The 26,839-nt window shown below is 47.7% G+C and overlaps 1 protein-coding gene and 1 long non-coding RNA gene across 2 annotated transcripts in view; one reads left to right on the top strand and one right to left on the bottom strand.

Moving 5' to 3' along the window:
- Positions 1-26,839, bottom strand: part of MYO1E (myosin IE) — a 221,547-nt gene that overhangs the window by 165,640 nt on the left and 29,068 nt on the right. The window lies entirely within an intron of this gene.
- On the top strand, positions 674-4,857 carry LOC132533322 (uncharacterized). The gene is made up of 2 exons (XR_009545200.1): positions 674-1,142; positions 3,984-4,857. It is a non-coding gene; the product is annotated as an uncharacterized LOC132533322 (long non-coding RNA).

Genomic DNA, 26,839 nt, shown 5'->3' with positions numbered 1-26,839 from the left:
AATTTTTTCCTTTTTTTCTTTCTTTCTATTATTTTTTATTACTATTTTATAGTACAGAGAGAAACTGAGAGAAGTGGGGTAGACAGAGAGGAAGAGAAAGAGACACCTGCAGACTTGTTTCCTCGCTTGTGAAGCATGCCCCCTGCAGGTGGGGAGCCGGGGGTAATCACTCTTTAAAAATAAATAAAAATTAAAAAGAAATGCAACTTTGACTTCTCGAGACCAAAAAGCACAACCAGGACTGAGCCATCCCAGGAATTCTGGAGCCTGTGTGATCAGCTGAGTCACGGTCTTCTTGTGTCAACCTGTCCTCCCCCTGGTCCAGATTTCTTTCTATCTGGGTAACCTGCCCCAAGGGGACCGTGGGCTCAGCTGTGATCACCCCAGCGGCTCTTCCCAAGGCAGTGCTTCCTCTCTCGAAGCAATACCATCCCGCTTGGGGTTTGGGCTGAGCACACGCTGCTCAGAATCAAGAATTCATTCCTGGACTTGGGTGGTGGCGCACCTAATTCTAATTAAGCACACACATTACAGTGTGCAAGGGCCCGGGTTCAAGTCCTCAAGTCTCCATCTGCCGGGGGAAAGCTTCAAGAGCAGTGAAGCATTTCTACAGGTCTCTCTCTCTCTCTCTCTCTCTCTGTCTCTCTCCTTCCCTCCCTCCCTCCCTCCCTCTCTAGCTCCCATTCATTCTCAATTGCTGTCTCTATCCAATACCTACATAAACAATAAAAAGAATAAAGAATAGAAAATTAGCCCAGGGAGGTCTCAGCCTAGGTTCATTCCCTGTCACCACTTGAAATAATAATAATTCTTTCCATCACCTGGGTAGCAAGGTGTGTCCAGGTGATGTAAGCGTGGAAGGTGTGTGTGCTATTCCAGAATGTGCCAGCGAGGGTAGGATGGGGTGGAACTCTTCCTTATTCTCTCCTGCTACAAACTAGCAGTAGTGGCCAGGTTTTGTGGGTCTGTAAGGACAAAGGCCACCCAAGCGTGGCAAAGCAGAAAATTGGAGGCAGCCCACACCCCAGGCAAAGCAGGGCAGCACACAGCCTCTACCCAAAACGGCAAATGGGAGAGACAGCAACACCCACAGTACCGGGGCAGGTGGTAAGAAGCTCAGCTCCACAGCTGCGTATTCTCAGGTAGGCTTCCCCCATCCCCCTCCCCCAACACACCCATCCAAGGACACTGATATGAAAGATGATCCCAGAAGTCCTTTCTCAGCACAGGCTCACCCGAATCTTTCCTCCCATGAACCCCTCCTTTGCCTTAGTCTCCATCATCTTTAACATTACAGGTAAAGATCTGTTTACAGCGGAGCTTATGTTGTCCTACGAACAGCTTGATGAGCATTGACTGAATTACACAGTATATATCTAATTTTAGCCTTTGTCTCACTCTTCTCAGTAACCCAGAGCCTAGTCACAGAAAGGACCATAAACATTCGTAACAAGCGCTGGGGAGAGAGCTTAATGGTTCTGCAAAAGCCTTTCATGCCTAAGACCCTACGGTCCTAGGTTCAATCCCCAGCAACATTAGAAGCCAGAGTTGAGCAACGCTCTGGCCACCTCTCCAGATTCAAAGGAGGTCTCGAAACTTTACATCAGGCTCAACCTGATGCTGTTGACTGGCTACGGAAGAAGGGCAAACGCTAGAAGAAGAAGAAAAAAATAAATAAAAGTGCTTTATTTATTTATTTTTAATTCCCACCTGAGTTATTGCTGAAACTTAGTTCCTGTCTGCATAAGGGATTCTTTTCTTTTTTTTTCCTATCTTTTCTTTAGGTTTGTTTCTTTCCCCTTTATTTCAGTAGGGCAGAGAGAAACAGAGAAGGGACGAAAGACAGAAAGGGAGAGAGAGGGCCAGGCGTTGGCACACCTGGTTAGGCGCACACATTACAGTACATAAGGACCCAGGTTCAAGCCCCTTTTCCCTGTAGGGGGAAAGTTTCACAAGTGTAGAAGCAGGGCTGCTGGTGTCCCTCTGTCTCTCTCCCTCTCTATCTCCCCTTCCTCTTTCAATTTCTATCTCTATACAATAATAAATAAATATTTTTTAAAATAAGAGAGAGACAAAGCAAGACACCTGTAGGAACTTCTTCACTGATCACGAAGATTCCCCCCTGCAGGTGGGGACTGGGGGCTTGAACTGAGATCCTTGTATACGGTCAGGTGTGTGCTCAAATCGATGCACTACCGCCAGGCCCCTACATATGTGCTTTAACGAGCTTTGGAAGACTGTTCTTCTTCTAGCATTTGCCCTTCTTCCGTAGCCAGTCAACAGCGTCAGGTTGAAAGCTGTCAGGAGCTGCTTGTTGCTGGCTTTGAAAGTGACTGGGATCCATGTGGATTCAGTCAGCTAGGAAGGATCGTCAGTTTCCCCAATGAATGGGTACTCACGGGATGCACCACGGGAAGGTGGATCCAATGAAAGACTGTGATATGAACACAGTCGAACCTCTGCTAAGCATTTGCTTCTCATTCTCCTAGTGAGAAAGAATCAAATTCGTGGAAGGATGAAGACACACCTTGGCTCATCTGTAATGGCTCTGGGAGTGTTCCTCTCGGTTGGCAAAACGCCAGATGTGAAATTTGCTGTTAAATTTCTAATGCCAAGAGTTTAAATACATAAAATGTGAATGGCCTCTGAGGGATTACACACACACACACACACACACACACACACACACTCTCTTGAGGCTTTGCCCCCACCCCCACATATTTGCAAAGCCTTTTGCAGCTTACAAAGTGCCCTGGCACTCACTCCTATTCTCGGAGTCCCTGTCATCTGGCTGGATGTGAGCTTGCTCCCAAAAGCCCCGTCCTGCTTCTCCTCCAGGTCACTTCTCTGGTTTCCCCACTAGGAACTCTGTTGCAAAGTGGCTCATATCTCCAGCTTTGCACCTCACGTTGGTGGTTCTATGGGATGGACCTTAAAAGTGGGACTCTAAGGCCAGTCACTGGGGACAGGACCAGAGCAGAGGGGGAGGAGGGGGCCTGGAAAAACAAGAAGACAATTTGAGCCTTTTGTCTCACTCCTAGGAGGCAGGACTAGTGAGCCCAGGACTCTGTCTCTCTCTCTCTCTCTCTCTCAGATATCTATTTACGGGGCTGGGTGGTAGTGCAGCGGGTTAAGCGCAGGTGGTGCAAAGCACAAGGACCAGCATAAGGATCCCGGTTCGAGCCCCGGCTCCCCACCTGCAGGAGAGTCACTTCACAGGCAGTGAAGCAGGTCTGCAGGTGTCTATCTTTCTCTCCCCCTGTCTTCCCTTCCTCTCTCCATTTCTCTCTGTCCTATCCAATAATAATGGCATCAATAACAATAATAATAACAATAAGAGCAACAAGGGCAACAAAAATGGGGGGGAAAATAGCCTCCAAGAGCAGTGGATTCACAGTGCCGGCACCGAGTCCCAACAATAACCCTGGAGGCAAAAAAAACCTATTTATTTACTTATTGGAAAGAGACAGGGAAGGAGTAAGATAGCAAGAAAGAGAGACAGAGAGGCACCTGCAACACTGCTTCACCACTTGTGAAGCTTCTCCCCTGCAGGTGGGGGACCAGGGGTTTGAACCTGGGTCCTCGTGCATGTGTGCTCAACCAAGTGTGCCACCACCCTATCCTAGAACCCTTGGTTTTTGTTTGTTTGTTTGTTTTTTATTTATTTATTCCCTTTTGTTGCCCTTGTTGTTTTATTGTTGTAGTTATTATTGTTGTTGTCGTTGTTGGATAGGACAAAGAGAAATGGAGAGGGGAGGGGAAGACAGAGAGGGGGAGAGAAAGATAGACACCTGCAGACCTGCTTCACCGCCTGTGAAGCGACTCCCCTGCAGGTGGGGAGCCGGGGTTTGAACCGGGATCCTTATGCCGGTCCTTGTGCTTTGCGCCACCTGCGCTTAACCCGCTGTGCTACAGCCCGACTCCCTGAACCCTTGGTTTTATCAAGTGAGGGAGGGATACAGGCCACTGCTTTCTCATTCCAGAATCCAAGTCCAAGTGGAGCTTCCGGGAGGACCCGGGCATCCCCCAGAGCACCTTGCCGTGGAGGCTGGATAACCAAGCCTGCCAGGAGCTGCAGCCACACCTCGGACCCCCACAGGCTGAGGTTCTGTGAGCTGTTCTCTTGCTTCTGGAAGGTCAGCAGCCAGGAGCCCCAGCTGACAGACAGCAGCAGCTGGGCAGCCGGCAGCCACCAGCCAGCATGGGAACAGGAAGGAGCAGCCAGCAGCTTCTGTCTCCCCCAAACACAACCTCCCATGACCCCCCGTGCTCAGGCAGCCATTACTGCTCTCCAACAAGTGAGCCCAGAGCTTGGGGGCTCCCACTGAGGCCCCTCGCCTAGGAACTCTGGGTGCGTTACACAGTCAGGGGTCCCAGGAAGTTCTGAGCAAACCCTCTAGAGAAACTTTATTACTGTTTGAGTCTTATTTTCAGAGGGAGAGAACAGCACCGAGAGCCCTGGCTCTAAGTGTCAGAAAATCTGGAAGAAGAAAGAAGATGGGAGGGAAAGGAAGGGAGTGAGCAGGTGCAAAGTTCTGGTTGGGAACCAGGCTCTGTCTCACACATGAGCCTCGCCTCGCCATGTCGTTCCCAGTCCCTTGCTGACAATACTATGGCGCTATGAGGAGGGAAGTGTCCCAGTGCTAACCCTGACTCCCTGAGCTAAGTCTCAGGGAGTTAACTCCTGAGCTAAGTCCTGACTCCTAAGTCTCCAGGCCAGGGAGGGTGGCTCAGCAGTAGAGTCCAAGATTTGCATGCATTAGGACCCTGGGTTCAATCCCCAGCACCACATATGCTGAAGTGATGCTCTGGTCTCTCTCCATCATGACATATAATCAATAAATACCTTTATCTTAATTTTTTTTTCTTTTATATTTATTTATTTTCCCTTTTGTTGCCCTTGTTTTTTTTATTGTTGTTGTAGTTATTATTGTTCTTGTTATTGATGTCATCGTTGTTGGATAGGACAGAGAGAAATGGAGAGAGAAAGAGAAGACAGAGAAGGGAGAGCAGACCTGCTTCACTGCTTGTGAAGAGACTCCAGTGCAGGTGGGGATCCGGGGGCTCGAACGGGGATCCTTAAGCTGGTCCTTGCGCTTTGTGCCACCTGCGCTTAACCCACTGTGCTACTGCCCGACTCCACTTTATCTTAATTTTTAAGATTTTATTGATAGGTATAATGAGATACAGAGGGAAACACACACACACACACACACACACACACACACACACACACAAACACGGAGAGAAAGAGAACACACCACCAGAGCACTGCTCAGCTCTGGCTTATTGTGATGCTGGGGATTGTACCTGAGACTTTGGTGGAGTCTCAGGCATGAAAGCCTTTGCATAACTATTATGTTACCTCTTCTACCCTAAATAAATACCTTTAAAAAGAAGGGTTGAGGCTCCCTGGAGGTGGTTTGGACCTGCCCTGAACAGAGAGAGAGAGAGAGTGTGTGTGTGTGCTGGCTTCAGGACGGGAGGCAGACATGGCTCAGGCAAACACTCCATCTACATAAAACCTTTAAAAAAAAAAAAGCCAGTTTGTGCTTCTCTTCCACTTCTCCTTTTAAAATCTCGACCTGTTTAATGAGGGACCCACAGAGAGAACAAGCACAGAGCACTACTGTGACCCTCGGAGGAGCCAGGGATCGAACCCGAGACCTCAGGTTTGCAAAGCACATCCTCTGCCCACGAAGGCCCCTCCCAGGCTGCTAAAATGACTCTCTCCTGATTGCTGCTCACATCCTTTGACTTCACTTCCACTTCACCACTCTCCTCCCCAGCACAGTGAAGCGCCCTTCAGGTCTGATGAAGAGTGAGAAAGAGAGGTTTGCATGGTCTTGTTTATCTCCACCAGACATCATAGACGAGAGAGAGAGAGAGAGAGAGATTATCTACCCACACACACACTTTTCATAAGGCCGGATGACCAAGAGTTTCCTGCCCAGACACCCAGCCCTGTCTCAGACCTGCTCCCTGGCCCTACCCCTCCTCGCCCTTCCCAGGTCTCTCTGACTCACGTCTCATTATCTCTCACCTGCAAAGGTGAGTGATTTGCAGACCCTGGGGGCGGCTCACCACCTCCTTCCTGCACCCCGCTTCTGCACACCCTCCCTCAGCCAGCTGCCGGTGTCACAGTCCCTGGTTCCCTGCGAGTGGGCGGGCACTCTGTGGATGATCAGGTAGGGTCAGCAGAAGGCTCCAGCATGAGCCCTGAGATCACCAGGTGCAGCCAAGCCAGTGTCCAGGCTGAGCTGTGTCGCCTTCCAGAGAAAGACACCTGGACGTCCCAACCTCCTCACCCCACCCTAGGTAGGTACTGGTGAATGCGACCCTGTTTGCAAATAAGGTCTTTGTAGATGTCATGTGTTTGAGGCCACCTGGGCAGGTCTTGATCCAAAGACTTATGTCCTTCTAAGAAGAGGAGAAGGGACACAAAGAGAGGGGTAGGGTCACATAGTGAGGGTGGCAAGGCGTGGGGTGATGGACCCACACTCCAAGAACCGTCAGCAGCACAGGGAGAGAAGGCCTGAAGCCATTGGCCTCTGGGAGATGGTTCTGGAGAACAAGCCTGTCATCTATCTGACTTTTAAAAAATTTGCAATTGCCAACAGGGCTATCACTGGGGTCAGGGGCCCATACTACCTATGGCCATTCTCTCCCTTCCTCTCCCCTCATTCTATTTTTAACTTTGATAGGATGAGAGAAATCAAGAGGGGAGGGAGAAATCGAGAGGGGGAGAGAAAGTGAGACACCTGCAGACCTGCTTCACCACCTGTGAAGCGTTCCCCCCGCAGGTAAAGAGCGAGGACTCAAACCTGGGTCCTTGTACTTGGTAACGTGTGCACTCAACCGGGTACACCACTGCATGGCCCCGTCTATCTGCTTGTCTGTAGAGCCAGAGAAGGAACTGAGGCCTCACATGACTTCCTCAGTCCAGTTTTTATGTCCTATATACAAACAGAGGTAAATGGAAGAAAGAAGGAGAAAAAGAAAGAGGAGAGAGACACAATGGTTCATCCACAGGGCTCCTCCTGGTGCTGTCCAAGGGGCCCCCAGGCAGTGCCAGGCATCAAGTCCGGGTTCTCAGACCTGGCAAGGTATGCACTCTGCCTACTTCCTGACCCCCATGCCTTGCGTTTGCACAGGACACAGTCGATGTGCCTGACCTTCCCAGTGGGACCCACGCTACCCTTCCAGCATGGTGGCCCTACTCTCCATTTCTCTCCGGCACTGAGGGCTGGACCCCTTCTGGCAGGAGGGCTCTGTGGCTGTGGGCAGTGGAAGCACAGAGACTAGCGGGCCATATAAACACCATCAATTTCCTCTCTGAATTCACTGGGGTCCTGAGACTGGTGCAGGAGGCATATGAGAGGGCTGGACAGAGGAACTAGGAGACAGTTCACCCAGTAGAACTCAGGCCTTGCCATAAGTGACTTAGGGGCAAGCCCCAGCACCACATGGTAGCGCCATACTGCTAAGGGAAGCAGATAGATAGTACGATGGTCCTGTGGTTAAAGAATTGGGGGGAGTGGGAGATCGGTTCAGCCATGAAGCTGGTATGAAGAGTCCTGACCTGAGGTTTGGGGAGGGTGCTCAGGCCAGGACTGGCTGATACACAGGGCAGCTGGCCAGCAGGAAAGGGGGACTTTCCAAGAACGCACAGGACACAGACAGCAGGAAACCTGAGGGTGTTGAAGCCCCACTCTCCCCGAGGTTCCACTGAGGACCTGCTAGAAGATTTAAGTCTTGGAGCTGGGTGGTGGTGCAACTGGCTAAGCGTACATATTACCATGATCAAGGACCTGGGTTTAAGTCTCTGATCCTCTGATTTCCACCAGCTGGGGAGGAGGGGGGAAACTTCACGAGTGGTGAAGCTCTCTAACTCCCCTCCCCTATCAATTTCTATCCTATCAAAAAGTAAAATAAATAAAATAAGGCCTCTGAGAACAGTGGATTTGTAGTGGTGACACAGAACCCCATGATAACCCTTGTGCAATAAAAAAAGGAAGGAAAAGAAGAGGAAAAAGAGAGAGAGAGGAAAAAGAGAGAGAGACCGAAGTCTCATAGCTAGGGAGGTGTGCTGGTGGGTCAAACACTGGACTTAAATCAGCCAGTCCCCCACATTGTATATGCCAGAGCAGAAATCTGCTCTCTTGCTTTCTGTGTCCTAAAAATCAATTCATCATTAACAATAAGGAGAAAAGCCTTGGTCCTCTCTTCATATCAACTAAGCAATGAGAACCTGTTGGTCTCCTTCTAAATTCTGCTTCTAAGACCCCTTCTGTTTCATTGGTTTCATCCCCCCTATTTAACACTGTGATATTCTGTTTACATAACCACTGTTAACTAAGCACCGCCCTGCCTCCAGGGCACTGGTTTAATCCTCACTGTTTTGCACGCTTTTTCCTTCTCCCCATCCCTATCCTATGTACATCCTCTTCGGACCTGACACTTCCGCCTCAGGATATATAAGGACAGGATTGTGATTAGAGATAGCTTAGATTGGGCTGCGTTCCACATGAATAAAGACTGAACTGCGTACCACTCAGCCATGAGTCCCTGGTCGTCTCTCTCTCTCCCGCCCGCGAAGCTAGCCCGGCAAGAACCCAGTCCCCATGCTCGGGGACACTCTCCAGCTGATCTGGATGCAGGCTAGTTTCTGAGAACCACAGCAGCTATGAGGCATGTTCTAAACAACCTTCTCACACAATTCCTCCAGAAGAAACTTTTTTTTTTCCTTTTTTGCCTCTAGGGTTATTGGTGGAGCTAGGCACAGGAATTACAAATCCACTGTGCCTAGAGGCTACTTTCCCCCATTTTATTGGATGGGATAGAGAGAAATTGAGAGAGGAGGGAGAGATAGAGAGGGAGAGGCAGACAGACACCTGAAGACCTACTTCACTGCTTATGAAGTGTCCCCCCTCAGGTGGGGGAGCTGGAGCTCGAACCTGGATACTTGCGCTTAAAGTACTATGTGCACTTAACTGGTTGTGCCACTGCCCAACCCCCAGAAGAAACTTTTTAAAAAGAGTTCAAAGTCTTATTTAATAAAAGAGAGACAGCCCAGCCCTCTTGTCATACCTGGTGCTGGGGGTCAAACCTGGGGCCTCAGGCTTACAAAGCAGGTGCTTTATCTGCTGAACCCTCCCCACCTGTTAAGAAGTAGCTTTCATGGTCTGGGAGGTGGCGCAGCGGATAAAGCATCGGACTCTCAAGCATGAGGTCCTGAGTTCAATCCCTGGCAGCACATGTACCAGGGTGATGCCTGGTTCTTTCTCTCTCCTCCTATATTTCTCATTAATAAATAAATTAAATCTTTAAAAAAAAAAGACTTTCTGGTAAAAAAAAAAATAAGAAGCAGCTTTCATTTAAATGGGTCATTTTATTTTTAAAAATTTAAAGGACAGGGGAGTCGGGCGGTAGCGCAGTGGGTTAAGCGCACATGGCGTGAAGTGCAAGGACCAGTGTAAGGATCCCAGTTCAAGCCCCCGGCTCCCCACCTGCTGGGGAGTCGCTTCACAGGCGGTGAAGCAGGTCTGCAGGTGTCTATCTTTCTCTCCCCCTCTGTCTTCCCCTCCTCTCTCCATTTCTCTCTGTCCTATCCAACAACGATGACAACAACAACAGCAATAATAACTACAACAATAAAAAACAACAAGGGCAACAAAAGAGAAAATTAATATAAAAAAATTAAAAAAAAAATTTAAAGGACAGAACAGAACACTGCTCAGTGCTAACTTCTGGTGGTGCAAGGAATTGCACCTAGGCCCTCTGAGCCTTGGACATGAAAGTTGGGCGCATTCCCTTTTGTGCTACATCCTGGTCCAAGAAGAAACTTTCAAAAATCAAATTTCACTGGAAATTCAATTTAATCAAGTCTCAGTGTCACTAAAACAGCAGCCTAACAATTACACAAGAGCCAAAGTTCAGCCATCCCACTGCCAAGAAGTAAGTGTTAACATACATTTGGGAAAGAGCTAGAACAGCTAAGGCAGCAAGCAGAGGCTTCAAGGCACAATCCCTTGGGCCAAGAAATTCTAGACGTGAAAGATAAGGAGAGTGGAGGAACTGTGGCTACTCACGGACCAGGAATAACACCAGGCATCCGTCCCCCCGTCATCTTTCTGTGACCATCTAAGGTGGTCCTGCAGGTTTCCCTGGGCCAGACGTAAGGTCTGCGTCCCCTTTTGTGCTGAGCATCTGTATGTGAGGAGCTCCGACTACCCCTGCTCTGACCAGGACCACCAAAGGGAGATGGAGTTTATTTTTATTTTGTTTTGGTGCTGTAGCCACTCTGGAAGTAAACCAGGGCTCCGCGTCTGCCCAGCGCACAGAGAAATATCAGAAGGGATCAGACTGAGTGCAGAGAGAGAAGGGAGAGAGGGAAAGGGGAAAGTTCCCTGGAAGTCTACAAGTAGGAAGCCAGGGTGGTTATTTTTGGCAAGGAACTTTCTGAGCCACATAAAATTATGAGAGTGACTCGGTTGTTCCTGTACATTCAGAGGCAGAGAGAGAGAAGCCAACCACAATGGCAAGGTTACACCCAGGTCCTGACCAAAAAGAACAGGAGAGAGACAGGTGGCCGCCCGCCAACCTGCTCTGGAAATCTGAGTGACTCTGTCATTCATGAGTCCAGGCCAGGCTGAGTGGGGAGACTCCCTCCATCTCCCCCTGGAGCCCAGGGAGGTGGGTTGGGGCAGAGGTAACCTGTGAGGCAGGGGGTGGGCTCCAGAAAGTCTGCCTTCTAGGGACCTTTGTTTATCAAGTGTTTGTGGGCACCCAGTCAACACTTGCAACTTTTTTCTGCTGCTGCATCAGCCAGATTCTCTTTTGCTGAATGAGGAAGGCAACTATGTGACGATTTCAGATTAGAAAAGGAACTAGATACAAAGAACATCCTCTGGGAAGTTACCATTCCTATTCTTAAAAAGTATTTATTTATTTGATAGGACAGAGAGAAATTGTCATTTAGACCATAGGATAAGGGGAGGTATAATTCCCACCACCAGAGCTCCGTATATCCCCTCCCACTCCCTCCCCTGATAAGCTTTCCTGTTCTTTAACCCCTTGGGAGTATGGACCCAGGATCATTATGGGGTGCAGCAGGTGGGATAGAGAGAAATTAAGAGAGGCAAGGGAGACAGAGAGTCACCTGGAGCTCTGCTTTCACCACCTGTGAAGCTCCCCCCTCTCTGCAGGTGGGGGCTGGGGCTTGAACCCGCTCCTTGTGCAAGATGGTGCGTGCACTCAACCAGGTGTGGCCCTACCTGGCTCCCTCCATTGCTTCATCAGCCTGAAGTGAGGAAGTGAGGAAGACTGAGAGTTCAGACTGTCCACTGAGTCTTTTTCAATCCTTTGCCTGGAAGCAATACTCCAATATTACTGCAGCTATTAGTAAAATAAATAATAATAATAACGAGAATAGTAACAAGAATAATATTAACAACAGAACCAGGGGCCAGGCAGTGAGTGGTGTACTGGCTTAACTGTACACATTACCATGTGCAAGGACCCGGGTTCAAGCCGTTGGTGTTCACCAGCAGGGGGAAATCTTCACAAGCGATGAAGCAGGACTGCAAGTGTCTGTCTTTCTCCCTCTCTGTCTCCCCCTTCCCTCTTGATTTCTCTCTGTCTCTATCCAATAAAATAAAAATAAACAAAATATTCAATCACAGTAATAATAGCAGAAGCAGCATACTTGGATCAAGATTCACGTCGGTATCTGAAGTTTAGCGTCGCGACCTCACACGATACAGGGTGGACCCTGGATGGTAAATCAGACTTTCCCAGACCGAATGAAGCCACGTCTCACTGGATTCCAAGACACATTTTTTGGAACATTGTGTGACTCCAAAGACGATTTTGTGGGCTTGGTGCACGGTGGACCAGCAAGTTCCAAAGTGCTTGAGGTGCCAGGTACTTCTGAGAAAAAGGGGATGGAAAGCAGGGATGGAGGGGGCAGCTGTCAAAATGTCAAATCTCCACTTGCAAGGGGAAAAAAAAAAAAACCCAAGCAGTGGAGGGAAACGGGCAAGACATCCTTGGGCCAGAGGAGAGCCACTTCACACCATCTTAAGAATGCAGTGAATGCAGGTTCATGGCAAAGCCGACCCGTCACGAGGGCGGGCCCTGGCGTTCCTCTGGGCAGTCAAGTCCATCTGGCTGAGTCTTGCCAAGGCCGCCTGACCCTCCTCACAATCCCTGACGGCCGACTGGATGTCCTGTTTTCCCCTCTTCTTCGAAAAGCTTCCTTCACAGAGCCCACTAGAAAGAGGACGGGGGCCTGCTCTTGCTACTGGGGACCCAAATGCTAATGAGCTGAAAACCAAGTCTGCCAAAAACTTATTGTGGGCCTTCCCACAGCACTCCAGAGAGCAGGGGCATAAAGCAGAAGCCTGGGAACAAATGAAGAGCCAACCATCACAGAACTCTTTTGCACCCGTGTCCCTCCTACTTTTATTTCTAGTCACTTTTTTTTTTCATACCAATCGCTTTCACGAGGGTGAGATACACTTTTTTTTAAATGGATATTGTTTTTTGATATTTTACTTATTCCCTTTTGTTGCCCTTGTTGTTTTATTGTTGTAGTTATTATTGTTGTTGTTGATGTCATCGTTATTGGATAGGACAGAGAGATATGGAGAGAGGAGGGGAAGACAGAGAGGGGGAGAGAAAGATAGAGACACCTGCAGACCTGCTTCACCGCTTCTGAAGCGACTCCCCGGCAAGTGGGATGCCGGGGACTCGAACCGGGATCCTTGCACTTTGCTCCACGGGCGCTTAACCCACAGCGCTACCGCCCAACCCCCAGCGAGATATATTTCTGTCAGTCTGGCTTGGATCCTGGTGCTGTTGCTTTCACAGAGACTTGTGAGTGCGGTCTTCCGGGTCTGCTAGCGGCATTTTTGTGACTGGTAGGAAATATATGGGGAGATGTCTCACAGAACACCGTGCACGGGCCAGGTGGTGGTGCCCTTGGTTGAGTGCACACCCCTGGTTCAAACACCTGCAGGGGGGGAAGTCTCACAAGCACTGAAGCAATGCTGCAGATCTACCTGTCCGTCTGTCTGTCTGTCTCTCTCTCTCCTCCCCTCTCAAATCCTGTCTATCTAAAATAAATAAATAAATTGATGATACATAGTAACGGATTGAGACTACACTGGAGGGTGATGGGGGTAGGGTGGGCATTGGTGCACCCGGCTAGTTGCAAAGTACTACGTGGAAGGACCTGTGCAAGGACCCAAGTTCAAGCCCCCTGCTCTCCACCTGCAGCGGGAAAGCTTCACGAGCAGTGAAGCAGGTCTGCGGGTGTCTCTCTCGCTCTCCCTCTCTATCTCCCCCTCCCTTCTCAATTTCTCTCTGTCCTATCCAATATAGTAGAAAAAAATGGCTGCCAGAAGCAGTGGATTCACAGTGCTGGCACTGAGCCCCAGTGATAATGCCAGTAGAAAAAAGAAATAAGAAAAAGAAAGGAAAAGAAAAATCTGGAATCAGTCCAAATGCCTATGAAAGCTTGTAAGATATCTATCACTCATAAGTGCTAGTAAGTAGTTTGTCATGATGTTATCAACAGCAGAACTCCCCCCCACACACACAGACACATACATAGCTTCAGTAGCCTAAAAATGTTCTCGAACACTGAAGAAAGTACATCTGATGATTACACTTCGGAAATGGCAAAGGGATTATTATATTTCCCAATCAGGCTTTATTCATCCCTGCAGTCAGCAAATACTGACTGAATGCCAACTTGCTGGGAGCTGGGAGACAAACTGAACAGGACCTTCCCTGCCCTCTGGAGCTCACAGGGCAACGAGGCAGACAGATCCGAGAGCAATTGCAGCCATTCAGTCAGAGTCACATAGGGCAGCATGGGCCATTCTCTCCTTCCTCCCAGGGAGACACAGAACAAGAAGGGCAGGGGGGGACTCAATCTGACATGAGCAACAGAGACGGCCAACCTTTCTGGGGACTGTTCCAAACTCTCCACCACCACTGAGGTAAGTGCACAGAGGAAGAATGTGGACATGAGCCATGAGGGACCTCCAGAGGCACACACTCAAAATGCCCACTCCTGGGTAGTCCACTCAGGGACCCTGGAAAAAGCAGGCCCAGAGTGAAAATCACGACAGTCTGTTTTCAGGGGGGGAACGGTGAGACATCTGGGTACCTGGACAGCAGTTCCCATGGGCCATGCACATATAGGTCTAAGAAGGGAGAGAATTTTTGGACAGATCACCCAGAACACCCCTCATCTTTTCTGATCAGCAGAGCTAAGCAAGGTCAGGTTTTGTTAGCACTTGGAGGCAGAGGTGAGAATGAGAGCTGAGAGAACAAATTGACTAGGTGCTTTCAAGAATAGCAAAGATGGGGCTGGAGGCTGGCACACCTGACTGAATGCACACGTTGCCATGCACAAGCAAGGACCCAGGTTTAAGACCCTGGACCCCACCTGCAGAGTGGAAGCTTCATGAGCAGTGAAGCAGTGATAGAAGTGTCTCTCAAGAGTCGGGCAATAGCGCAGCGGGTTAAGCATGTGGCACAAAGAGCAAGGACCTGCGTAAGGATCCCGGTTCGAGCCCCCAGTTCCCCACTTGCAGGGGAGTCGCTTCACAGGCAGTGAAGCCAGGGCTCTAGAGGGCCCCAGGTTCAATCCCCAGCACCATCATAAGCCAGAATTGAGCAGTGCTCTGGTCTCTCTCTCCCTCTCTCTATCTCTCTGTATTTTTCTATATCTCTCTTATTTAAAAAAAAGGAGAGGGAGCTGGGCGGTAGCGCAGTGGGTTAAGCGCACATGGCGCAAAGCGCTAGGAGTGACGTGAGACACCTGCAGGGGAGTCGCTTCACAGGCAGTGAAGCAGGTCTGCAGGTGTCTCTCTTTCTCTCTCCCTCTCTGTCTTCCCCTCCTCTCTCCATTTCTCTCTGTCCTATCTAACAACGATGACATCAACAGCAATAATTACTACAGCAACAATAAAAACAAGGGCAACAAAAAGGAAATAAATAAATATTTTTTAAAATCTTTAAAAAAAAAGAAAGAAAGAAAGAGACAGAGAAAGACCTGCAACATTGTTTCACCACTCTCAAAGCTTTTTCCCTGCAGGTGGGGACCGGGGGCTCAAACCCAGGCCCCTGCACAGTGTAACGTGTGCACTCCACCAGGTGCACCAGCACCCGGCCCCATCAGTTATCTGTCTGGCCTGGTGCTGCTTCTCTAGAATTATCCAGCCATGGAAGTCTTGCTAACTCCTTTATGTCTTCTGTTTCTCAGAACTAGTATCACAGTGATGTTTTGGTTCCCTCTCCCCCTATTATGAAGACAAAGGAATACTTAAAAAAATAATATATGTATATAAAATGGTAATAATAGGGGGAAAGCAAGCTCACTATCCAGACGAACTATTTGGCAGGCCTCAGGTTCCTTTTCAAAAAGAAAAATAAAGGAGGTAGGGTGGTGGTGGTGCTCCTGGTTGAACTCACATGTTACAGTGCACAAGGACCCAGGTTCAAACACCTGGTCTCCACCTACAGGGGGAAAGCTTTGAGAGTGGTGAAGCAGTGCTGCAGGTGTGTCTCTTTCTCTCTCCCCCTACCCTCTCCCTCTCAATCTCCCCCTACCCTCTCGATTTCTGGCTGTCTCTATCCAGTAAATAAATATAATAGGGGGCCAGGCAGTAGCACACCAGGTTAAGTGAAGCACAAGGATGGGCACAAGGATCCTGGTTCGAGTCTCTGGTTCCCTATCTGCAGAGAGGTCACTTCACAAGTGGTGATGCAGATGTGCAGGTATCTATCTTTCTTTCCTCTTCTGTCTTTCCCTCCTTTCTCGATTTCTCTCTGTCCTATCCAACAACAACTTCAGCAACAACAACAATGAGGGAAAAAAAAAATATATATATATGGTTGCTAGGAACAGTGGATTTGTAGTGCAGGCACCAAGCCCCAGCAATATCCCTGGAGGCAAAAAAAAAAAAAAAAAAGATATTTAAAAAAAAAATTAAGGAAATTAAAAACAAAGGAATCATGACCACACTGACATTCCTAATAGGTCTAGTCGTTCAATGAGCTGAGATAATGAGTTCTTTACCACTGTAAACATTCGGGAATATGTTGAAAAGGAAATTGTTTGGACAAGACAAAATCTGTGACCTGAGCACAGTGAAATGGGCACCTCCGAACTTGAGGATTTCTTCCTGCCTTGTTTTTTTTTTTTTTTTCAGTCACTGGTACCTTCTTCAATGTCACCCTCCTTATTGAAGGATGTTCCTGGACTCTTCAGAAGACACGTGTGTCCATGTCACCATTCTAACAGTGTTGCGACATCTAGACCTCTAGATCACTTGGACAATTTTGACCCTACAGCAACTCACTTCATTCTGAAAAAAGTGAAAACCAGAGAACAAAGAAACCCACAGTGCTCGGAGGTATAAAACCCCAAACCTTCCTGTGGTTAAACAACTCCGACCATCTGACAGTCAAGTGCTTTTCAAGTTCAAAGTGCTTACCTAGCGGGTCTAAGAAGGAAGTAAGAGAGACGGAGTGACAGCACTGCTTACCTGGCTATTTTAAAAAGCTTAAGTAGCTCTGTCAGAAGGAGAGTGAAATCGAATCAGTCCTGATCCAGAGTGTATTGATTCTAAGAAGCGTATGGGAAGGGGTGGGGGAAGAGTCTGCCTTGCTTTTTGCTTTTTAACATATCTGAGATCAGAATCTACTCAACAAGGTATGACATGTTTTTTTTTTAAATATCTTATTATCTTTATTTACTTATTTAATGGATAGAAACAGTCAGAAATCGGGAGATAGAGAGGAAGAGAGACAGAGAGACACCTGCAGCCCTGCTTTACCACTTGCAAAGCTTTCCCCCGAAGGTGGGGACCGGGGACTTGAACCCAGGTTCTTGCACACTGTAACATGTTGAGTGCATGGGGTCTCCCCATTCCCTCTCAACTTCTGTCTTATCAAATAAAATAAATAAATAAACCTTTATAGGAGAAAGAGAGAGAGGAAAGGAAAGGAGGAAGAGGAGAGGAGAGGAGAGGAGAGGAGAGGAGAGGAGAGGAGAGGAGAGGAGAGGAGAGGAGAAAGAATAGAAGGCTGGAGATGTAGCCCCCTCACTGGAAGCAACTTGGTGCCATGGTATCTCTCCTCTCTGTCTCTGTCTCTCTAGCTGAAAAGGCAGTCAGAATAGTAAAATCACACAGTCACATGTGCCAGAGTGGTGTCCTCCCCACCCTCTCTCTCACTGATAAATGAATGAATCTGGGCTGTCTGCTGGTGCACCTAGTTGAGCACAGACGTTACCAAGCACAAGGACCTAGGTTCAAACCTCTGATGTCCACCTGCAGGGGGGAGGCTTCATGAGCTGTGAAGCAGATCTGCAGATGTCTGTCTTCCTCTCTCCCTTCCCCTTTCAATTTTCTCTGTCCTATCAAATTAAAAAATAATAGTGAATAAATCTTTTTTTTCCCTAAGGGAATACAGGTTGGCAGAGGAGGGTAGGTCAGCAGTAGAACGCAAGACTTGCGGGTCTGGGCCCCAGCACTGCAGATGCTGAAAGGAGCCAGGCTGTGCTCTGACTCCCTTCCCCCCCCCCACCTCATAAATCTTGTTTTAAAAAGGGAAGCACTAATAAACGTTTTAAAAAGACTCCAGATTATCTTAATAATGGCAAGTTCCAAATTTAACATACTGGCTGGGTGTGTTTTTATTTTTAGTGTTCTAGGACTTTGTGAAAGAAACGGTTCAGACTGGTGTAGCATCTATCTTCCTTTTGGGCCGGGTTTCACAACCCAAACTAATCCCATTTGCCTTTATTTTATTAGGGGAGGGTCCTCCAAATTACACCACCAGCTGTTATGTTATGGAAACCATCACAGCTTGCCTGAGCATCTGAATTCCAGCAGGGGGAGGTAGGCTAATCCCCAGTTAATCAGCTAGCCGGTACCCAGCTCCACAGTCCACTGTTGGCTGAGATTTACCCAGCTCCTGCAGAGGCCGCTTGCACTACCTGGAAGCACCGAGGAATCCAGTCCTGCAGCCCGGGAGGTGGCATAGTGGAAAAGGTATTGGACTTGCAAGTGTGAGGGCCAGAATTTGATCCTCAGTGTCTCATATGCCAGTAGGATGATCTCTCTGGCTCTCTCTTCTTGTCCCTCTCTCCTCTTCTCAATCTCATTCTTTCCTACATAACTAATAACTCTTTTGTTTAAAAAAAAAAAAAAACAATCTAAATATCACTTCCTTTTTATTTTATTTTTTTGGAGGGTGGTGATGTCCTTGGAATCTCACACATACATAATTTCACCACCCAAGGCCAACAGGTTCATTCAGATAGAGACAGAGGAAGAGAGACAGAAAACAGGAGAGACTAGATCTTCCTCTGATGTCACAGCATCTTTCATACTTCCATATGGTGCCAGAGCTCACACCAGGCAAGGAAAGCACCCTATTTGCCCTCCTTACCACCCCCACTGACATTCTCTCTTTCTCTCCTCTCTCTAGCATATAAACAAATAAGTCACCTAAATTGGATGTGAGTGGGAGTGTTTCACAAACACCTAGTAGCGAAAAATGAGGCACTGGACCCAAGTAGCAACAGCTGCACTGCAAACAGCTGTCTTCCAATAAAATGACTTGGAAATAAACAAATATCTCTTTCAAATTAAATAGACTCTTATGGGAGAGAGAGAGAGAAAAAAAAAAAAAAAAAAGCAAAACAAAACAGTATTGTTTGCTGTCCACAGTAGGTAAGGAGAGGAATATGAAAATGGAACCAGAGTCCGAAGCTAAATGCCCCCATGAGAGGATTCTATTAGCCACGGTGGCAATGACTGGCATTTACTGAGTGCCCAGCATTAATTTCTTTAACAAAAGCTTCTGGAACATAGAACCCCGTGCAAGGATCCCGGTTCGAGCCCCCTGCTCCCCACCTGCGGGGGGGGGGGGGGGGGTTCACTTCACAAGTTGTGAAGATGGTCTGCAGGTGTCTAGCTTTTTCTCTCCCTCTCTATCTTCCCCTCCCCTCTCAATTTCTCTCTGTCCTATTCTATTTTTTTAAAAATGGGGGGGAAATGGCCTCCGTGAGCAGTAGATTCGTAGTGCAGGCACTGAGCCCCAGAGATAACCCTGGAGGCAAAAAAATAAAATAAAATAAAACAAAACAAAGTCTTCTGGAGTTTCTGCTCCGTACATGTCTACAGCGCCACAGGCTCCGGGGGCTGCAGCTTCCCTGTGGGTGTGAAGTGCAAGTGGAAGAGCCCCCATGCTAGGCCTTCAAGCCTCACTGTGACAGCCTCCAGCCAGTAGGGGACCAGAGAGCTTAAGTGACTCCCTGAACGTGTCCTCACTCCAGTGTGCAGCATCTCACGGCCCGTTCGGTCTATCAGGCCCCCCACCCTCACCCCAAATCAGCACTGTAGGGGGGAGATTGGGCCAAAGACTCAGCATATAAACATCTGGGGGTGGTTTCAAGCCCAAACTGATCCAGGCCTCTGTTCAAACAAGCTACAGGAACACTTGAAAGAACATCCTAGGGCCTCTGCAAACCAGAGGGGGGCCGAGTGGGAGAGGAAGCCCACACGAGCTTCCCCACAATTGTATGCTCCTTCCAAGTTCATGGCATCGGTCTCGTCTATATATGGGAGCTGGCAGCTGTCAACTCCTGGGGCAGGCCCATTTCCTGTGTAACCCAGGCTTTCTGATTCTCTCTTTATGGTCTTTAAAAGAGCAAACCACAGCTCTCCCCACTTCCCAGAAGCCTCGGCCCATTACAGCACGAGCTCCAAACCCCCACAGACAGGGAGGACTGGTATTTCAAACATGAAACGCTGGAACGCAGATTAATAATTTACCAGTGACTCTAAACAAATGCTGAGAGGCTTCCACCCTCACTTTGAAATGGCAAGTCAGTAAGATGACTTAAGTCCTTTTAAAAAAGCAAACTGCAAAAATTCCCCAGAAGCCAATATTTATTAATCCTGAGGGGTTGTTTGTTTGTTTTGTTTTTAGTATTAATCATTCCCAGCCCAGATACTCAGCTTCAGGATCCCGTTCACTGGTTCACTTGATCCTACCCGTGCTCTCTGCCCCAGAGAAATGAATCCATATTCCAGTGTCTGGGGCCTTGATCAATGAGAAACCACAACAAATTCCTAAGCCGTAATAGATATTCCACATGACTGGGAACGGCTGGAGGAGAACTTTTGAAAGGTTAGGAACTAAAGGAACTGTAACTGAAGCTGGGAAAAATCCAGCACCAACGGCTTCTCAAGGTATCTGATAATGACGGCAAGGATCATCTGAGGTGAACGTCTCTCGCCAGGCCCTACTGGCTCTCCCTTTACACAACGCCCAGCTATGCCGGAGGTATCTGCCCTTGGCCTCCCATCACTGGCATTCATTCAAGATGATGGTGCACAGTGGAGGAAAGAAAAAAGAAAAACACAATTTAAGCATGGGGGGGGCAACTACTTAAGAATTCGAGAAAACATTAAGTATTTGAGAAAAGTAACTATTCCCCAAGATCTGTTGCCAGGCCTCAGTCCTGATGTGAAGACTGTGGCTCAGTGGTAGAGCACAGGACAGGCATTTTAACTAATAAATTAGGGGGGTCAGGTGGTAGTGCAGTGGGTTGAGCGCACATGGCGCAAAGCACAAGGACCGGCGCAAAGCACAAGGACTGGCGTTAAGGATCCCGGTTTGAGCCCCCAGCTCCCCACCTGCAGGGGGTCACTTCACAAGCGGTGAAACAGGTCTGTAGGTGTCTGTCTTCCTCTCCCCCTTTCTGTCTTCCCCTCCTCTCTCCATTTCTCTTTGTCCTACCCAACAACAACAGCAATAACAACAACAATAATAACTACAACAATAAAAAAATAGGTTTCAGGAGCAGTGGATTCGTAGTGTATGCACTGAGCCCCAGCAATAACCTTCAAATTCACTTTATTGGATGTGAGGGCGATCTGGCTGTGACATCTGTCATCCCATTGATCGCCAGGGTTGATTCAGCTGATCTGGCTGGCTAGGCGGGTGTCCCCTTGCTCCCTCACCGCTCCATGTGCATCCCTCCCAAGACTGGGTGCTCGGTTGAAGAAGACGGCCTTCCCTTCGGTAGAGGGTATATGAGTAGCTGTGCTCCCCTGTTAGAACCTCCAAACAAGCTCTCAAATTCTCTTTATCTTTATCTTTCACCATCTGAAACTGATTTAGGTAAACAATCGGTAGCGCATCTCTAAAAACTGTTATCAGTGTCCTGTTAGCACTGTCCCTCCTATCACTTCCACTTCAATAAGAGTTCTTTTCACTGGACTGCTCCTGGCTCTACAGTTCTGTGGCTTCAGTTTGCTATGTCTTGCAGCTCTGTTATTATTATTAGGTTGTTGGAAAAGTCATGATGTCCTTTTTCTGTGTTTTTCTATGTTAAAAAAAAATGCTCCATGACTTTTCTGACAAGCCAAGATTAAAGGACAGAGATGGTGTCCAAAAGAGATGGAAGGAAGAAAAGAAAGAAAGAAAGAAAGAAAGAAAGAAAGAAAGAAAGGAAGAAAGGAAGACAATAAAAAGGGCTGAATTTAAAATGAAATTAAGTAGGGCTCACTCAAATAGAATAAAGTCCAATCATGTTCTGTCTCTGCATAGAATCTAGGCTCGAGATAAAAAAGTGACCCGAGGGAGTCAGGCGGGCTAAGCACACGTGGCGCAAAGCGCAAGGACCAGCGTCAAGGATCCCGGTTAGACATCCCAGCTCCCCACCTGCAGGGGGGGGTCCCTTCACAGGCAGTGAAGTAGGTCTGCAGGTGTCTTTCTCTCCCCGTCTTCCCCTCCCCTCTCCATTTCTCTCTGTCCTATCCAACAACGATGACAACAATAATAACTACAACAATAAAACAACAAGGGCAACAAAAGGGAATAAATATAAAAAAAAAAATTAAGTGACCCGAGTACAAACCAGAGTGAGGTCTGGTTCTTTCTCTCTCCTATCTTTCTCATAAATAAATTCATTCCTAAAAAAAAAAAATTAACAGCCCAGGGACCAGCAGGTGAGTCACCCACCCAGTAGAGTCCACAGGTGACCTAATATGCTTAAGGGCCAGGGTCTGAGCCCTGGGTCACCACAGCAGAGCACCCGCAGGAGGAAAACTTCACAAGCAGTGGAGCAGGGGGTGCCAGGAGCTCAGACCTGGGTCTTTGTGTGGGTCCTTGCGTTTAGTACTATATGTGCTTAACTGAGTACTCTACCACCTAGCCCCCATCACTTCATTATTAAACAAATCTAAAATATTTTATTATTTTTAAAGATTTTTATTTATTTATGAATGAGAAAGATAGAAGAGAGAGAGAGAGAGAGAAAGAACCAAACATCACTCTGGCACATGTGCTGCTGGGGATGAAACTCAGGACCTCATGCTTGAGAGTCTAGTGCCTTAGCCACTGTGCCACCTCCCGGACCACAACAAATCTAATCTTAAAACCACGGTAAACCTCAAAAGGCAGATTATCATCAAAGAGCCACCAAAAATGGTAACTGTCCCGCACCTCCCTGGCCAGTCCAGGCTGCTTCAGTATGAGGTGTGATTGGCCCCCAGCCCTCAGAAGACCAAGACTTTCAGGCCTTCGAAAGGTGCAGGGGAGAAGCCAGGGGCCATGCCAGGAGAGCATGTTTTCCACGTCAACGTATAAAACCCACTTGGTTCTATTTCAGGGCCTGCTATCCAGCATCTGCTGTCCCAGGCACAGAGCCTAAGTGGGTCAGGACCGGAAAAGTAGAAGTGGCCTGGCCACACTGGCTCCCGGACCTCTTTGAAGCACAGCACCTGTTTTTCAACTTAGAGAGTGGGGAGGGATGGACTTGCACTTCCAAACTGTTATCCCAGCTCCATGCCTACCAGGACAGCTACTGCTAGGCAGCCTGTGTATTTATTTACCAATAAACCTTGTAGGCATAGTGAGAAGAAACAAGAAAGAAAGAAAGAAAGAAAGAAAGAAAGAAAGAAAGAAAGAAAGAAAGAAAGAAAGAAAGGAAGTCTCAGCAGTCCAATGACTCCTCTTGAAAGTGGTAAAGAGAGGGAGAGAGCACACTGAGGGCCAGGTAGTGGCATACCTGGTCAAGTGCACACAGTACAATGCACAAGGACACAGGTTCAAGTCCCTAGTCCCCACCTGCAAGAAAAAAGTTTCATAGGTGGTGAAACAGTGCTGCAGGTATCTCTATCTCTTCCCTGCCCTTTCAATTTTTCTGTCTCTATCCAAAGATAAAAATTATTTAAAAAGAAAAAAAAAAAAAGCAATGGTCATCTCAAACTGTCCAGGCCCTAGTTTGTGTCAAAAAGGTCATTCAGAATAAAAGCACCCTTTGCTGGGGCAGGTAGCCTTCCACCACCCTCAAGTGACATACCTCTGACTGGATAGTCATATAGAAGGACCAGTCCCACTGCCTCCAGCCTGTGCCTCCATCCCACCAAAGCAAAAGGTCTTGAAATATTTTTTTTTCCTGAATTTAAAACAAAAAAAAAGTGGGGCGGGGGGGGGCTTCAGCTCTGGGAGGTGGTGCACCTGGATTGAGCACACACATTATCATGTACAAGGATCCAAGTTCCAGCCCTGGCTCCCCACCTGCAGGGGGGAAGCTTCACAAGTGACAAAGCAGGTCTGCAGGTGTCTCTTGGCCTCTCCTCCCTCCTCTCTCAATTTCTCTCTGTCCTATCAAATAAAACAGGAAAATAATAATCATAATAATAATATTGGGCTTCAGTCTCTGTGTGCTCTTACAGTGTAGATCTTGGAATGCAAATGTCTTATTTTTTGCAGTTGTGTTTTTATTTTATTTTATTTATTTTCCCTTTTGTTGCCCTTGTTTTTTGTTGTGGTTGTAGTTATTATTATTGTTGTTACTGATGTCATTGTTGCTGGATAGGACAGGGAAAAATGGAGAGAGGAGGGGAAGACAGTGAGGAGGAGAGAAAGACGGACACCTGCAGACCTGCTTCACCGCCTGTGAGGCGACTCCCCCGCAGACAGGGAGCCGGGGCTTGAACTGAGATCCTTATACCAGTCCTTGCAGTTTGCACCATGTGTGCTTAACCCACTGTGCTACAACCTGACCCCCTTCAGTTGTGTTTTTAATATGACTTGGATTTCAGACACATGTTGGAGCAACCTGGAAAATTCCCACACACACACCCCTTTCTTTAAGTATTTAAAGCAAATCTGTTTTTACAGAATATACCTTTCCAGGGAAGTTACTTAACATTTACAGAACAATTCCACACAACTTACCTGATTGGATCACTGTGGCCACCTTAGGAAGTAACTTATTTTTACAGAAACTATGTCACAGAGGTGAAGACTCAAGTAAGTCACTTAGAGCCAGGACCCAGATAGGATTTTACGTTACAGATTGCCACAGAATCGCTTCTAATCTAACCAAATCAAGTTCACTACAGATATGGAAATAAAACATCTCAAGAGGGCAGGCAAGACGATGAAACACACTCCGCTGGGCAAAGGAGTCGTGTTATCCACATCTACCAGTGGTGAGTTTGATGACACTTCTTTAAAAATAAAAAAAAAAATTGTGCGGGGGGGTTGGGGGATGGGGAGGAGTCGGGCGCTAGCCCAGTGGGTTAAGCGCACGTGGAGCAAAGCGCAAGGACCGGCATAAGGATCCCAGTTCGAGCCCCCGGCTCCCTACCTGCAGGGGAGTCGTTTCATAGGCAGTGAAGCAGGTCTGCCGGTGTCTATTTTTCTCTCCTCCTCTCTGTCTTCCCCTCCTCTCTCCATTTCTCTTTGTCCTATCCAACAACGAGATCAACAACAACAAAAATAAACAAGGGCAACAAAGGGGGTAAAATATAGCCTCCAGGAACAGTGGATTAGTGCAGGCACCAAGCCCCAGTGATAACCCTAGAGGATATATATATATATTGGATAGAAACAGAGAGAAATCCAGACGGGAGAGGAGATAGAGAGGAAGAGAGACAGCTGCAGCCTGCTTCACCACTCATGAAGCTTTCTCCTTGCAGGTGGGGCCTGGGGGTTTGAACCTGGATCCTTGCTCATTGCAACATGCGCACTCAGCCAGGTGGGCCGCCGCCTGGCCCCTTGATGACACTTCTAAATACAAACATCCACCAGATGTCATTTCTGTAATGTAAAGCACCTGGTTCCCTCCTGCCCTGCTAGATCACATCCAGCAGAAAACAGAGCACCAGCCAGCAACAACAGACTTAAAAGAACCTCTGAATAACCACAGTTGAAAATACTTGTAAAGTTCTTTCAGGACAAAGTAAATAAAGCCCAAGGCTGGAAATACCTTCACTCAAAAGCAGAAGACAAAGAAACTCTTAAAAAAAAAAAACAAAAAAAACTGGGAGTCCAGCGGTAGTGCAGCAGGTTAAGCGCAGGTGGCGCAAAGCACAAGGACCGGTATAAGGATCCCAGTTCGAGGCCCCGGCTCCCCACCTGCAGGGGAGTCACTTCACAGGTGGTGAAGCAGGTCTGCAGGTGTCTGTCTTTCTCTCCCCCTTTCTGTCTTCCCCTCCTGTCTCCATTTCTCTCTGTCCTATCCAACAAAGACGACATCAACAATAATTACAACAATAAAACAAGGGCAACAAAAGGGAATAAATAAATATTTTTTAAATAAATATTTAAAAAAAACTATTTCCCCATCATGGTGTGGCTTAATATGAACAAATTAAGCTTTTTTTTTCTCCACTCTTTAACACAGAAGTATAAATTAATCAAATGTAATCCTTGTAAAACAAGGAAGCCTAGTGGCTAGGTCTACCTACAGGTGCCCCTGACCACAACTGCTTTGTGAGGTCAAGCAAATGGAACTATAGTTGATATAATATGAAATAGACTGGAGAAGGGGCCAGGTGGTGGCACACCTGGTTAAGTGCACACACTACAGTGCACAAGGACCCAGGTTCAAGCCCCTGTCCCCACCTACAGGGGGAGAGCTTCACAAGTGGTGAAGTAGGACTGCAGGTGTCTCTGTTTCTCTCCTTCTCTACCTCCCCCCTCAGTTTCTCTCTGTCTCTATCCAATAACAAATTAATTTAATTTAATTTAAAGAAAGAGAGAGATTGTAGAGGGAGTCGGTAGCCTCTTCTGTTTACATATGAATGCGCAAGTTGTCTCTAATAGCTAGGTAAGCCAGGTCAGAGTGGAAGTGTTCCTTTCCCTTCAAAAAGGAGTTGGAGTCTGCACTTGGTAGAGTATACATGCTGTGCGTGTTACAGTGCTCAAGGATCCAGGTTCAAGCCCCTGGTCCCCACCTGCGGGAAGAACACTTCACAAGCAGTGAAGCAGTGCTAGAGGTGTCTTTCTTTGCGCCTCTAACTTGCCCTTCCCTCTTGATTTCTGTCTGTCTCCATCCAAGTAAAAAAATACATACCTGTCCAGCCCCAACCCAGGCTCCTTCCTTCCTTCCTTCCTTCCTTCCTTCCTTCCTTCCTTCCTTCCTTCCTTCCTTCTTCTTCTTCTCCTTCATATTATTACTTTATTAGTGATTTAGTAACGATTAACAAGATTGTAGGATAAGAGGGGTATAAGTCCATATAATTCCCACCAGAGTTTTGTATACCACCTCCTCCGTTGGAAAGTTCCCTATTCTTTATCCCTCTGGGCTGGATTCCAAAACAAGCCTGTGAAGGCACCCGGTCTGCTAAATTAGGAGGTGGGGAAGAGAATAAATAGTCTTTCCTCTGTGATTTCTCAATACCCCCTACCCCAAACTTGAAACACTGGGTCCACCCTGCGATGCACTCACTCCAGTCCCTATGGGCTCTGGGCATTGCAGCTGGCCACCATGGAGCCAGCTGACCTA

This window comes from Erinaceus europaeus, chromosome 16, assembly GCF_950295315.1.
Source record: "Erinaceus europaeus chromosome 16, mEriEur2.1, whole genome shotgun sequence".
Taxonomy (NCBI): Eukaryota; Metazoa; Chordata; class Mammalia; order Eulipotyphla; family Erinaceidae; genus Erinaceus; species Erinaceus europaeus.
Note: the sequence above shows the minus strand (reverse complement) of the source record. Positions and strands in the feature narration are given on the sequence as shown.